The sequence below is a fragment of the Delphinus delphis genome, chromosome 8 (assembly GCF_949987515.2).
Source record: "Delphinus delphis chromosome 8, mDelDel1.2, whole genome shotgun sequence".
NCBI classification, from domain to species: domain Eukaryota; kingdom Metazoa; phylum Chordata; class Mammalia; order Artiodactyla; family Delphinidae; genus Delphinus; species Delphinus delphis.
The window spans coordinates 45,095,766-45,111,737 of NC_082690.1; the positions used below are offsets into that span (position 1 = coordinate 45,095,766).

The following is a 15,972-nucleotide window of genomic DNA, read 5'->3' on the forward strand; positions in this document are numbered from 1 at the left end:
TTTATTGAAGTATAATTGACACTTAAAATTATAAGAGATTTGAAGTGTACATCATGATGATTTGATATACATATACGATGTGAAAGGATTCCTTTGATCTAGTTAATTAACAAATACATCACCTCACATACAATGACTATGGTTTGAGTCCTAGTTTTGTTTATCTATTAAGTTAGTTGATCTTGGGTAAATTCTTGCATTTCTCTGAGCTTTAGCTTTCTTAAAGGCTGCTCTTTGTCATTCAAGGAAGCTTAGGTTTATTAGTGATTAAAATGAAGCTGAATATAATGATCTAATTCTTGACTCTTCAGTTTTTTTTTCAAAATTAAAATTAGTTCATTCAACTTGAGAAGTCAAATATCAAAGAAGGAAAAGAGTTAAGAATAAAGCCTGTAATTATTTGATTTACAATTTAGTGTCTTCCATCTGTGTATGCTAACATGTCAGTTTACCTTTCTCTTGATGAATTAATTCATTTTAGAAGCTTGAAGTCAACTTACTAACACTGAGAGTATCCTATAAATTTTAGCTTTGTTCGTATTTTGGTTTTGGTTGGGGAATGCAAAGGAGGAAGAGATACATAAGGGGGATTAGACATAGACAGTGTCTTTTATATGGTGTTTAAAATGATAGGGCTAAAGACAGTTTAGACTCTTCATTACTGATAAGTACAGAGGTATCCTTTGTCAGTTACTTATAAAAAATCATGCCAGTGCCTTTAATTGGGAAACACACTAAAGAAATAACAGAGGCAAATGAAAGTGTAGGGGTTTTAACCTGTGCACATTTATTCCTTCTATCCTGTAAATGTACCTTCTCTTGATTGCTTTTACTGAAACCCTTACTTATGTCTGACCAGTTGGAAATCATAACTTATTGTATAATGTGAAGAAACAAAATTTGTCTTGAGTTTGAATCAGAAAAAAAGTGAGACATCTTTAAACTTAAACCAGGAAATATAAGAGAGTGGAGAACATCAAACTAGTTTTCTCCAGCCTCAGAAGCTACAATGAAATTTTATACTGCCTGAAACTAGAGAACTTAAGTTTAGAATGAAAACAATAACAACAACAAAACTATTGTGTTTTTTGACTTCAGTTACTACTGAAAAGACTAACAATTGGTGAATTATCATGTCTACTCCAGCTGTAGTTTTGAGTATATGCTATTATCAAAAACAAATCTTTAACAACCTTGATGTCTATACAATCATAGCCATGAAGAATAGCATTTAGATGTTTGAATACAGACTGTGTAGTAAAACAGTTTTACAGGAAAACAGTTCTTGTTTATTCACATATAATGGAGAGACATAACGAGATAGAAAATGTGTTACTTATGATAGAAATCCTAGCATAGTCAAATTTAATTTTACTTGAAACATTTGCATAATTATCCAGCTAACCATAGCTCTTATTTTAGTTAGTAAAATCAGCAGTTTAAGTAGTAAATATTTGCTTACTTCTCAGCACTGGATAAGGGTTTTTTGCAACATAGGATCTCAAAGAATAAATTTTGATCCAAAGAGATTTCCTCTTCTCCATGCAGTACTATTTTTCTACAGATTCCTTTTTAATCAAGACTCAACAAAAATATAATTTTATTCCATAGCTAATAGCAAAGATAGGTATTTTCTGAGTATATAGTAATCATACTAAAGTTTGGAATTCTGTTTTCTGAATGTTCCCGGAACTGCTTTTCCTTACTTGAAGTTATACATGCTTTCATATTGTAAGTAATAGCACAATTAATGAATGAAAGATCGTCACTTTAACCATCCAAGTGTAGTTACTAATGACACAGCAGTTAATCCAGGGTGATTGGAGAATTGAAAAACTCAGGACCCACAGCCCTAGTTCAGCACCTTCTTTCACTTCTCACTTTGATTCTGTAGTAGACTTCTAACTGGCCTCCCTTCCTTCCCTTTGTCCTTCCAACCAGCTTTGTACTCTGAAACCAGGAAGTTCTTAAACATTGATCTGCTCACAACACTCTTCTGCTTTAACCCCTTAACTGCTTCCTCTTATACACCTGGATAAAACTCATATTACTTAGCAAGGCATACAAGATGCTGCATTATCTGTTCCCTTCCTACTTCCCCAAGCATTATTTTTCCTCCTTCATTGACTCGCATCTGTGCTTTATTTATAAAAAACCTAAACATGAAATAACAGCAGAAAAATAATAGTAACAGAACCCACACCCATTGATTCATTACCAACAATGTGATCAGTCACTGGATTTGGAGTTTTCATTTATTCATCCAATCAAAAAATACTTCCTGAATGCCTATCATATACTTGGCCTTATACTTAGCACAGATCCATTGACAAGCAAGGAACACTAGTTATACAGGTCAAACAACAGCATGTACATTCCCTGCCCTCCTGGAGTTGCAGTCTGAGGGGGTGGGGTCAGGGAGAGAATGTTATCACAGAAGCAAATGCAAAGTTTCATTTCTGTTGGGTGCAAGTCCTGGGAGATTCAATGATGGGGCATGTGACTAACCAGAAAGGATGGGGAAGATACATTTGATACAAAAGTTGAAGAATGACTAGAAATTATGTAGGCAGAGTGGGAGGTACAGGAGTGCAGTGTAGAGGTAATATGCAAAATACAGAGTAGGAGAGGGAATAGATATGTGTGAACTGAAAGAAGGCCAGAATGGCTAGAACACGGAGAATGGGGAAAGGCGGGACATGAAAGTGATTTTAGGGAGACAGGGGACAAATCATGCAGAGCCAGTAACCCCCTCATTAATAATTTGGTTCGGGGGGCAATGGGAGGTCATTTGGGGCTTTTAAATGGAAGTGCAACTTTATCTGGTATTTATTTTGAAAGACCCCTCTGCCTGTGTGGTTAATAGGTGAGAAGCAGGGGTCTGGTTGGATGCAGGAGAGAGTTAGAGATAATGGCTAGAGTCCAACAGAGAGAATGTCAGCTTATACTTATGCTAGTTTGGAAAAGATGAGTGTAAAAAGAAACAGATGTTTCTGGAGTAAAATATACGATCTCATTTAAGCCTGACAACAATGCTATGAAGTAGATCTTATAAAGCCCATTTTACAGGTCAGTTGAGGCTTAACGGTGTTATATAAATTTACTTTAGTCCCATAGGGATGTGTGGCATAGTCAGGGCACAGAAACCAGGTCTCTTAATTCTAAATCATATTCTTTTTCATCCATGCCGTTCTTTTTCCATATTTTGCCATGCTGGGCTTCTCACATTGCTATAACTCCTAATTTACTGTTTTCTCAAATTGTAATGCCCTTCCTTTTAATGAATTCCTGGAAGTCTTCCCCAACCACTTGCTCCTTCATACTCCCAGTCTCTGTTAATGTCTGTCCTTCATGATTTCATAGCATGTTTTGTTTCCCTGCTGTTTCCTTATTTCTTTCCCTAATAGTTTATAAGCTCCTAAAGACAGGGAGTAGAGCTTTTCTTTTTATAGCCCTAATTCCTAGCAAGATGCCAAGTGTATAGTGGGTGAGCAAAAACATTTAAATGAAAGGAATGCTCATGATAATCATCCTAGATCAAGCACTCAAACACCTGGTGGATCCTCTGTGCAACATTCCTGCCAAATGGGCACTAAAGACATCTGCCGTTACCCTTGATAATACATTATTCAGCACTTTCTAAGTCTCAAGCACAAAACTAGACACTTAGTACATTATATTTAATACTCACAAAGTCTTTATGAAACACTAGCTATGATTACATCCATGTTACAGATAAGGAAACTGAATAACTTATCTAAGGTCACCAGCTCCAGAATTCAAACTTAAATGGCTCTGAATTCAAAGATCCTTGACCTAGATTACAATGCATCCATTCCTATTATACTTGTTTGGTCTTTTTTAGCTATCCAGTGCTAGATGGGATATAACACCTTGACCTCCCTGACCCTAGTTTCACAAATTACATATCTTCTTCATGCCAAACACACCTGATAGAAACACGGGGTTCTTTCTGACCCCTGTCATTTTTGCTCTTTCCAGCTCCTTCCACTTTTGGAATGGATAGCTTGCTTTTGGTATACAATGACATGCGTTCAACTTCTGCTGAAATGATGGGAAATCTTTCAATAAGCTCTGGGCAACAGCTGTTATAAATCTCTGCCTTTTATAAATGCATTTAAAAATATAAGACATAGTAAAATATTTAAGAAACCAATTGTGGAATCTTACTTGTCAGCGTAAATCTAAAGATTGATTTCACCTATGTAAAAGTTTTGCTAAATGTTGGCCCTGCTTCCAGCACATGAAATCCTGCGGTCATAGAAGGAGTACAGTGTCCTAAACCCAGAAGCAGTCTAGTCTGCCAGAGCGTGTTTCAGTTTCAGAGGTGGAATCATTGAGTTCTCAACTGCATGTAACCCACATATTCTGTCTCCAGGATTAAGAGCTTTCTGGTGGGACTGAGGAACCGGGCAGAGCTCTGTTTGAAAGACAGCATCTCTCTACGAAAGGGAACAGGCTTCTAGTCTCAAAACATGAGTTTTGCACCCAGTGTATCAAGGCATTGTAGATTTGGAGTGGATCTTAAAATTCACATAATCAAACTCCTTTTTTCAGCAACCTTATAAATGGCTTCCTTGGCCATGTTTTATAGAGGTGGAAAATGATTCCTAGAAAGATAAGTAACTTGCCCAAGTTGCAAAACTGGATTTCAAAGGTAGGTCTGAATGATTCCAGAACCTAAGCTTTTAAACATTAAGACTTTATCCTATATGTGCTTTTTCCTTCAATATCTTAGGACTATGATGTTTTCCCTTTTGGTTTCAGGTTAAATATTGCCATATCCTATCAGTTTTCCTTACCTGATGTGTCTTTATTCTGTACTCACCAGTGGTCCCCAATCCTGGTTAACTAAGGGGGGAAAAAAACGATAGCCCTCCAACCTGAGTGCAGAGATTTTTAAGAGAAACAATCAAAACTATAAATATAAAATAATGGAGAAATCCAATTTTATTTAAATTGCAGAATGTAAATGTCAATATTAGAGACTTTTTTAGGCTTCTTTGCATTTAATAATCTATCCCTGATAAAATCATATATCAAAATATTGCAAACCATATTTTCTTCCTGAGTGAAGTGAGAAATCTACCTTAGAAATCTCTCTTGCAATTTAGCATAAAGGGTAATAGATCATTTGGTCCAACCTCTGGCCTTTAGGAGAAAATTGTGGTATATTCATTCATAAAAAATAGCATTTATCACCTACTAATTTGTCAGGACGTCTGATACTTTCTGTCTTTCTAGTTGTATTCCTCTAGTACTCCCAACTCCAATAATTCTTTGGTTCCATGAGGACCTACGACTCATGACCTTACTTACCTTTTAACGTCCATTATCCTTCTCAAGTCCTCATTTCCATCTTATTTAACCTATATTTCAAGTTCAACTTTATAACCACTCATTGGCAGATCTTTATTTTCCCTTGTACATTATTCCTAGCACCATACTTGACTGACATGACTCCAGCCTTGGTTAATCCTGATTTCTCCTGTTTAACACCTGCACCCGAAACTCTGAACAGGGCTGCAGAAAACACACAATGATACTGACTGGTTTCACTTTAACTTATGATCATAAACCTTATGTGGCCTCAATTTACTGCCTGTCAATCCTGCAACTACATTTTGTTAGTCAATTCACTCTCCCACTGTCCTAGGTTACCATTTCGCACCTGTTCCTCTCTTCTGGAATCTGTACTATTTCTCTTACTCCTTATTCTCAATAGTGACCTTGATTCTTATTTCACTGAGGAAGTGGGGAAAATCAGGAGAAATCTTAATTCACTCACCAACACATCCATCAGGCCCTCTGGAATTCTACGCATGGATTTTGCTTTCCTTTCTGTTATGATAGATGAACAGTGCATAAGGTCCTAAGGATTATGTTCTTAGAGATAGGAGTCCTCTCCTCATGGAATGTACCAGCTAATGCGGATGGTAGGTATTAAACAGGTGACTGTGCCTGACTTGATGTCAGAGAAGTTGGGCAAAGATTGTACATCTATCATCAACTAGCTGTGTAACTTTGGAAGTAGGTAAAAGTAAATCCTTTAAACCTCGGTTCCTTGTCTTTTAAGAGGCAGCGATATCTATTGCCCATATTATAAGATTTAATGAAATAACAAGTGTGAATGTGTTTCGTAAATCATGGAACATATAGGCATAAAAAGCAGTACTGCTTTGTCAGAACGAGGGCTCCGTGGTCAGCTGCATGGGCTGTGCCCTGCAGGAATCAGGTGGAGAGTGGGGAAAGAGGCTTTCACATAGAGTTCAATATGATGCCGCTGCTTAGACATGTGCTGCCCTGACTAATCCATTCAAATAACAAGTTGTTTAAATGTTCAAGGAGAGCGTCTCAGCAGCTTCCCTTTGCAGCTCATTCTAGCTTTACAGTTTGCAGAGCACTGGTAAAAATGTGTCATTAATCCTTTAAGGCCCAGTTCAAGTGTTACTCTTAGAGCTGCCCATGCCATCTACACAATCCTTCCTCCATACTCCAAGAATCCCCATTTTTTTTGCATTCCTATTAATGCACGCAATGTTGTCTTGTGTTTTTTTCAATTTTCCCTCTCTCTCTCTCTCTCTCTCTCTATCTCCCCCATTACACAGTAGACAGTTTGATCCCTAAGGGTAAGGGTTTTAAGGGCTATGTTGTGTTCTGTTTGTGTTTATATCCCAGGATTTAGCAAGACGAAGAAGTCTTGCACTATAGCACATGTTGGACTGAAGTACTGCAGCTGTCTCTCTGTTTTCAATACCCTCCCCTCACCCAACTCCGGCTACTCTTCCACCATAAGAACCATGAGGGCAAAGGCTGTGTCAAGCACGTAGTTGCTTCTAAGGCTAGTATGATGCCAGGAACATCATAAATACTAAGCAAATATTTGTGGAAATATAATGAGGCAAGAAAAACATAAGTTCTTCCATTTCACACATTTTTTCAAGGACGTGATCTGTTCCTAGTTATGAAAAAACTACTGAAGATAGAGCAGTGAACAAAAACATATAAAAATGCCTGTTTTTTGGAGCTTATATGCTAGTGGTGAAGATGGACAATAAAGGTAATATATGAACGCTGAAGTGTATTAGAGTGGGATAGGTCGGATCAAATGTTAGACAAGGTTCCCAGGGCAGGCCTAGCTGGGAAGAGGGCTTTGGAATTTAGTTCAAGGAGGAGAGGGAGTGAGGTATGTGGCTATCTGGGGAAGAGCATTCTGAAAAGTGGGGATAAGTGCAGAATCCTTGGTAGAGATGGGAAGCCTTTGGAGGGTTTTAAACAGAAGACTGAGATTATCCAATTTATGCTAAAATACATATTTATACATATATACATATGTACATTTATATATATACATATATATAAATGAAAATACAGGAAAGTACATTGATTGTAAAAATGTACAGTGGTTTTTATTAAATACCAATTTCTGTTGCTTCTGTGTATTTTACTGATGCTGTACACATGCAAAACAAGGTTGCTTTTGTTGCAAATAATATATTTGGTGAATACATTCACCAAATACATTCATCATATAATTGATGAATAAAGGAGCTAATGAACTTGAGTGAGAGGCTGTCAAAGGGATGATCTACCAGGATTCATTGCAAAAGAGTTCTGTCTTTATGTAAGGATCAGAGGCAACAAATCTCATTATTAACATTAGCAGCTTCTCATTTTTCAGTATCTTTTAGGAAGTAAGGACTCCAGATCAGGATTTTCTGCATACTTTATGTAATGTTCTTAAATGGCAAGATCAATGCACATCCGATTGGCTAAATATATCCACCAGCTCTCTCCTTGATGCAAATAACTTACACATTTTCATAAAATCCCTCAGCTCCTTGTTATGACTTTATATAAAGTATAATCTTTTGGAATTCTTAATTGTCCCTACTTTGGCATCTTACATTTTTCTTAACCTAAATCCAGTTTTTTAAAAAAACAAGCCCAAAGTAGATACATTTGAAATAGAAGGCAATGCATTGAAGCCAAGAGGTTTAGAAGACTATGCATGCCAGACACTTGCTTTACGTCCACATGCCTTTTAAAATGTTATCACCATATTTCCAGAACTCTCCTGGGGGAGAATATACCTCCAGTTCCAAGAAATATAGGTGCTTCTTGTTTTAATATAAGTAAAAGGCTCACTGAAGTGAGAACATGAAGAACAAATAGATGTGGCATTTTTGTTTTAATAACGACAGTCTTCCTAAAATATATACTGTGTTTTGTTGACATTATTATGATTAATGTGTTGTTATTAATGTGTTGTTATTTAATCTTTGCATGATTTATTTTTAATAAAGCAGATGCTGATGTTAGGGACTTTGTAATATAAACTTTTAACTCTGGGATAATTGCAGACTCTCATGCAGTTGTGAGAAATAAACAGAGAAATCTTCCATACTCTTTACGCGGTTTCCTCCAACGGTGATGTTTTGCAAATATCACCAGAATAGTGATATTAATGCAGTCAAGATATAGTGAAGTTCCACCACCACAAAAATCTCTCATGTTTTTTTTTCTAGCAGCATCTACCTTCCCACTTTCACCTCCTGGCCCCTGGCAACCGCTAGTCCATTCTCCACTTCTGTAATTTTGTCTTTTCAAGAATGTTATATAAATAGAACCATACAGTATGTGATCCTTTGGGTTTGGCTGTTTTTTTTCACTTAGCATAATTCTCTAGGGATTTACATAGGCTGTTGGATGTGTCATAGAGTGTTCCTTTCTATTGATGGCAGGATTCCATGGTATAGGTATATCAAGTTCCTTTAACTGTTCACCCATTGAAGGACATCTGATCTGATTCCAGTTTTGGGCCATGACTAGTAAAACTGCTACAAACATTCCAGTACAGATTTTTGTGTCAACATAAGTTTTCATTTCTCTAGGATAAACGCCCAGAGGTGCAATTGCTGGTTTGTATGATAATGGAAAGTTTAGTTTAGTCTTTTTTTTCCCCCAAGAAACCTCCAAACTGTTTTCCAGAGTGGCTGTACCATTTTACATTCCCGCCAGTAACATATAAATAATTAATGTCACTATTCATTTTTTTCCATTTTAGCCACTCTGTGAAGTGTAGTGTCTTAATGTTTAATAAGCATTTCCCTGATGGCTGTTGATGTTGCATATCTTTTCATATACTTATTATCAGTATACCCTCTTCAGTGAAATGCCTCAGCAGGACTTTTACCCATATTCTAACTGGAATATTTAGTTATTTATTTAGACTGTTGAGTTTAGAGAGTTCTTTATATCTTCTAGATAGTATTCTTTTGTTGGCTGTGTGGTTTACAAATATTTTCTCCAGCCTATAGCTGTCCTTTTTAAAAAACCCTTTTAGGAGGGTCTTGTGAAGAGAAGAGTTTTTAATTTGATGAAGTCCCATTTAGCAATGTTTCCTTTAATGCTTTCCGTTTCAAATTTAAGCACTTTTTGCCTAATACTAGGCATGAAAAATTTTTCCTATTTTTTTTTTCTAAAATGTTTGTAGTTTCAGGTTTTACTTTATTTATTTATTTATTATTATTGTTTTTTGCGGTACACAGGCCTCTCACTGTTGTGGCCTCTCCCGTTGCGGAGCACACGCTCCGGACGGGAGCGGCCATGGCTCACGGGCCCAGCCACTCCGCGGCATGTGGGATCTTCCCGGACCGGGGCACGAACCCGCATCCCCTGCATCGGCAGGCGGACTCTCAACCACTGCGCCACCAGGGAAGCCCTCAGGTTTTACTTTAACTTCATGATCCATCTAGAATTATTTTTGTGCGAGGTGTGGGGTTTAGGTGGAAGTTCTTCCTCTTGCCCCTCCTCCTCCTTCTTTTTGACCTATGGGTGATGACTTACTCCAGCATCATTTGTTGAAAAAGCTCTATTTCCTTCATTTAATTGCTCTACTCCTTTCTCACAAATCAGTTGGCATATTTGTGTTTGTGTGGGTTTATTTCTGAGTTCTCTTTTCTGTTCCATTGATCTATGGGTTTATCCCTCTGCCAGTACCAAACGTTGTTGATTACTGTAACTGTATAAAAGATCTTGAAACCAGGTAGACTGACTTTATTCTTCCTCTCCAAAATTGTTTTAGCTATTCTAGTTCCTTTACTTTTCAATATAAATTTTAGAATTATCTTGCCTGCATCTACAAAAATTTGTACGTTTTGTTAGATATATACCTAAGTACATCATTTTTTGAGCGATTATAAATGATGTAGAATTTTTACTTTTTGTATCCACATGTTCGTTGCTAGTATATAAAAATCCAATTGATTTTTTATGTTTATCTTATATCCTGTAGCCTTGCTAAACGCTCTTAATAGTTTAGGCGTATGCTTTTAGATTCCTTGGGATTTTCTATTTAGACAATCGTCATCTTCAAATAGGAATAATTTTATTTATTCCTTTTCAATCTTTCTACCTTTTATTTACTTTTTATTGCCTATTGCATTGGTTAGAGCATCTAACTCTATGTTGAGTAAGAATGGGAAGATTGGACATTTTACTTTGTGCCCAATCTTAGAAGAAAGCATTCAGTCTTTCACCATTAAGTATAACATTAGCTGTTATATCTTTATCAAGATGAGGAAATTCCCCTGTATTCCAGAGAGTATTTTTTTTTTAATGAATTGATGTTGAATTTTGCCAAATGATCTTTCTGCATTGATTGATATGATCATGTCAAATGGCATATTACATTGATTGATTTTCAAATACTGTACCAGCTTTGCATCCCTGGAATAAACACCATTTGGTCATGATCTTTCATTCTTTTTATATATTGCTGAACTCTATATGCTAATATTTTGTTTAAACATTTTTTTGTGTATATTTATGAGGGATATTAGTCTTTAGTGGTTTTTTTTTCTTTTCTTTTTAATTTCGGCACTGGTTTTGGTATCAGAGGAATACTTTCTCTGGCTTGGGTATCACAGATTCATAGATTACCAGATTCATAAAGCAAATTGGGAAGGGTTTCCTCCTCGTCTCTTTTCTGGAAGAAATTGTGTAGACTGTGGTTTTTTTTGTTTGTTTGTTTGTTTTCCCTTGCGGTACGCGGGCCTCTCACTGTTGTGGCCTCTCCCGTTGCGGAGCACAGGCTCCAGACGCGCAGACTCAGCGGTCATGGCTCACAGGCCTAGCCGCTCTGCGGCATGTGGGATCTTCCCGGACCAGGGCACGAACCCATGTCCCCTGCATCGGCAGGCGGACTCTCAACCACTGCGCCACCAGGGAAGCCCTAGACTGTGTTTTAATTCTTCCTTAAATGTTTGGTAGAATTCTTTAATGAAACCATCTGAACCTGGAGATTTCTTTTTTTGAAATTTTAAATTATGTCTTCAGTGTCTTTAATAGAGTATTCGAATTATCTACCTCCAGTTGGTTGAGTTGTGGTTTTTTTGTGTTTTTTGAGGAATTGATTCATCTAAGTTGTTAAATTTATGTTTAAAAAGTTGTTCATAGTATTCCTTTATGACCCGGACCGGGTGTATAAAATATTATATGTGTATAAAATATTATATATAATATAAATGTATAAAATATTATATACTTTTAAAAGTGTATAAAGTGTATAAAGTGTATAAAATATTATATACTTTTAAGTATTTTTCTATCAATTGTAACTCAAGAAAGCTGTTAAAAGTGTATAAAAGTGTATAAAATATTATATACTTTTAAGTATTTTTCTATCAATTGTAACTCAAGAAAGCTGTTAAAATGGCATATACACTGGATATCTATCATCACCCCTAAATCTGCACATCTTAAGGCTTAACCAAACATTTCTTTTTATTAAAAACATGTTTCTTTTCCTGATTCCAACTTTAATGTCAAAGATACCCCTTTATCCCTGCCATCAAAACTTGAAATATCAGTCAGAACTAATTCTACGCTCTCCCTCAGCTTTTGTACCTCATTACCAACCAAGTTTTGCAGATTCTTTCTTCATGATGCTCTGTCATCATTGTTTTCCCTTACCATCCTACTTCTGTCAATCAGTGTAACCCAGGTCCCTAATCTTTTGTTCCTGCAATACTATAATTGCCTAATGGGTCTTTCTGTCTCATTGCTCTATCAGTCCACCCACATGAAATTGCCACATGTATCTTATAAACACAAAAATTTTCATATGATTTCCCTGAAAATAACTGTTAATGCCTTGTTATTACCCACAAGATTGAGTTCAGCATGCTTTAACGTGGAATTCTGTGGCCTTTTAAATGTAATTCCAATTCATCCTTCCTTGCTTCTCTTTGAAACTTCTTAGACAAACATGCATATATACCTAAAGTGGAAAGAGTCCCAGAAGACAGTCAGTTTGAGTTTTAAATACAGCTCTGCTATACAGTTCTGTCCATGAGAACTTGGACAATAGACTTCATTTGGTAACTTTTTTTTCATCTGTCAAATCAAGGCTGTAATTAGAAAATCCCTAAGGCCAATTTTAAATTTTACATTCTAAAAGAATATACAAATATAATAATATATCCTTCATCTACTGTATTTCTTCTTTTTCCTCTAGAAAACCACGTTTCTTTCCTACATTTGGATATTCAATTTGCTTTTATTTCTTTTAGCCAGTGGATATGCTAGGTGAAGCCCATTAGTGGGTTTGGAAACTATTTTGTGAACAAAACCAGAATTTTTTAATGAACCAAAAAAGTATAGAATAGAACAGCATAGAAATATCAGAGTTCATTAAATGGAGTAAAAATAAATATATTTCATAATTTTTTGTTCTAAATACACACACACACCATGGACACGTGTGCACACACACAAACACACCATGGACATGATGTAAAATATGTTTCTTACATGGGTCAATGAAGTTGCAAGTCACAACTTTAAGCCATACACCACTCATTCATAAATGCAGTGTTTAAACCATAGCAACTCTACTGGACAGTTCCACTAGATTCTAACACTTACCCTTCTTCCCATTGTCCTGTGCTTCCATCTCAATAGCATTTGTTTCCTTCATCCTGGCCCTGACTCTTGGCTTCAGACCCCAGCTTTAATATCTGTCTCTGGCACCCTTTGGTTTGATACCATGTGGATTCTTTCCTGGCTTCTAGCATCGTTACTTTCTTGTGTAGCCTGTGACCACTCTCTCAGTTTTTGACATTCCACATATCCCAGTATAGCCCCTGTCCTGATACAGCTTCTGTTACGTGTCGGACACGCCCCAGATAGCTTGAAATAGACAAATAGAGCAAGTGAGGAGAGATAAGGGGGAAGATTCAGATTTTTGAAAAAGGTTGAGGTTTCCTTTTATTATTTTTGTCTTTAAGTGCAAAGAGAAATAGAGAGTTAGCACCTGTTTATGGCATTTTGAATCCATTACCATTCACATTTGTTCAGTAATTAGTTCCAGTCTCACGAGATGTTTGAGCGTATGTGTCTATGTGTGTTTCTGTGTGTGAAGGGTGTGTCGTTTCAACTTGAGCTATCCTGAATGGTTTCTGAAGCCCAGGTGCACCAAGTACCATCATTTTGTCTCTTCAGAGGCGCTCAAAAGAGTCCTTTGGAAGTTCATCAGCATTTTTCTTTTTGTTTTTGAAGATGAATATTTTTTCCAAATGGAGATAGCTTTTCTCTTGGACTTCAGAGACAAAGACATAGCTGTAATCAAATTTTGTGCATAGAAAATAGGCCATTTTGTAGTAAGACTCTCCCACAGGGTTTTTCATGCTGAATTGAGCTGTGAAGCTAATAAATTGAATGATAATTAAAATTTCCCTGGAAAATGTGAGGCTATAAGTTCTCAACAAGTGTATGTTTACTCTAACAACTACATATGATTGTCCCTCTGATCTGTGAGGTTTGTTTTTGTTTTCTCTGTCTTTGGTTTTAAAGACCATGTCTGAGGTAGATGTCAATTTCTAGAATGTCTCTGGATGAAGAAATTCAGGTGAAGACAGCAATCATATATTTTCTCCCAATTCCATGCCCAAGGCTCCAGTTTATGATAACTCGTGCATTTGTACATGTTTTATCATTTGCAATTTCAAAATCTAGGACTTGCTGGGTACCCTTCCCATATTGGTACAGCTTATAAACTCTTCTTCAATCATATTATTAGAAATGAGAACTGTGTTTAGAAAATGCCAAATGATTTGCACCCTGTTTATCTTGATATTTCAGTAGCCATCATAGTTTTAAACGAAGCCAGTCCTGAGGTTAAATCGTCTCTGTCTGAACTATGTCCTACAATAGTAATGCATTAAACATCTTTTACAACATGTAGCCTACACACCCCTTCCATACTTTGCACTATATACTTCCCTGGCCTTATTTTAAGTCACATGTCCATACATAGCCTTTGCTCTGTCCAACCATTTCTTGGTTCTCCTGTTTTAGGTCCTTTCCCATGTAGGTGTCAGTTGTTTCCTATTCTCTCTGCTTAAAGGCCTGTCATTCCACTCTCACTCTCAAATCTCTCCAAGTTTTGAAAATCTTGATTGTAGTGTCATCATTTTTCTGGGAAATTTTGACTGTCCTCATACCCACAAATCTCAAAGTTTAGGTGCTCTACATCTAGACAGGATTAGTTTTGTTCATTTCTGTATCTCCATAGTCTGGCAAATTATAGATACATAATAAACATCCTTTAAATGATTTAATTTTAATAATGGTTATGGGAATAAATGAAAAACTAGGTCAATGTTCTGAGTATTATTAAGAGGCAAGTTATTGGTGAAGCATTTCCCAGGATAATTAAGATAACTTAAGTCATAACTCATTGCAGCTGGGAAGCTTCATGGCTCTCAGTTGAACACTACCTTGCCAGTCCTTTTATCTTGCTCCTATGGAACCTAATGTACACCTGGAACACTGGAGTAATAAACAAAGCCTTATGACATAACGTAAATTCAAATTCTAATCCTAATCAAATCCTAATCACACCAAGAACACCAGCAGAGTGCTTTCTTGTTTTATATAATTTCCTATTTTATATAATGGTCATGGACACCTGGAGGGGTCCTGACAACCCTTTCAGAGGATGTACAATGTCAAAATTATTTTTCTAGCAACACTTAGACATTATAAAAATATATAATAGTGACAGTAATTTAAAAGTAACAATAGAAATTAATAGTAATATAATTGAATTTTTGTGTCAGGCATCTTACAGGCACTTTAAGTATTTTCTCTCATTTACTTACGCAGCAAATCTATAAAGTAAGGATAATAGTCCTTTTTTCTAATAGAAGAAGAAATGGCGGCTCAGAGACAAGTGTCATACCTCAGGTGACAGAGTTAAAATATGTGTGAAGGAGAAACTCAAACCTAGGTGTATTTTAATCCAGAGCCTATGCTTTTCCCCCTATACTATTTAACTGCTTCATCACAGTTTTGTGGAGAAGTAAACCATGGTAACAAATCATTAGTCATGTAAGAGTATAGTATTGTTTCTGTGTAAGGTAAAGAAGCTAAAGAGTCATCAGCACTGCTGTGAACATGGTCAAGGACTAATTTATGAAAAAGATTTTGTCTGAGCTGGGTGTTTAAAGGTAACTAGGTTTCATCAAGTGTAAAGAACAAGAAGAACAGAAGATCACTCTTGACAGAGTGACTAGTCTGTATAAAGGCATAAAAGGGTTGACCCAGCAAAACACATTTGAGGAACTGCAAGGCATTCTGTACTGATAAAGGTTCAAGGGCAGCAAACCAACTGCTGGAGATGACTTTGGAAGGGAGACAGGTGCTAAATCACAGAGTACCTTGTATGCCTAGATAAAATACTTAGTATTTGACTAGAAACAATGGGTAGGGGACAACTCTTTTTTATTTTTAATTAATTTTTATTGGTGTATAGTTGATTTACAATATTGTGCTAATTTCTGCTGTATAGCAAAGTGAATTGGTTATACATATACATATATCCACTCTTTTTTAGATTCTTTTCCCATATAGGTCATTAGAGAGTTCCCTGTGCTGTACAGTAGG

The 15,972-nt window shown here is 36.3% G+C and overlaps 1 protein-coding gene across 5 annotated transcripts in view; it reads left to right on the forward strand.

The window, feature by feature from the left end:
* GRM5 (glutamate metabotropic receptor 5) overlaps positions 1-15,972 on the forward strand; it is a 535,807-nt gene that overhangs the window by 36,759 nt on the left and 483,076 nt on the right. The window lies entirely within an intron of this gene.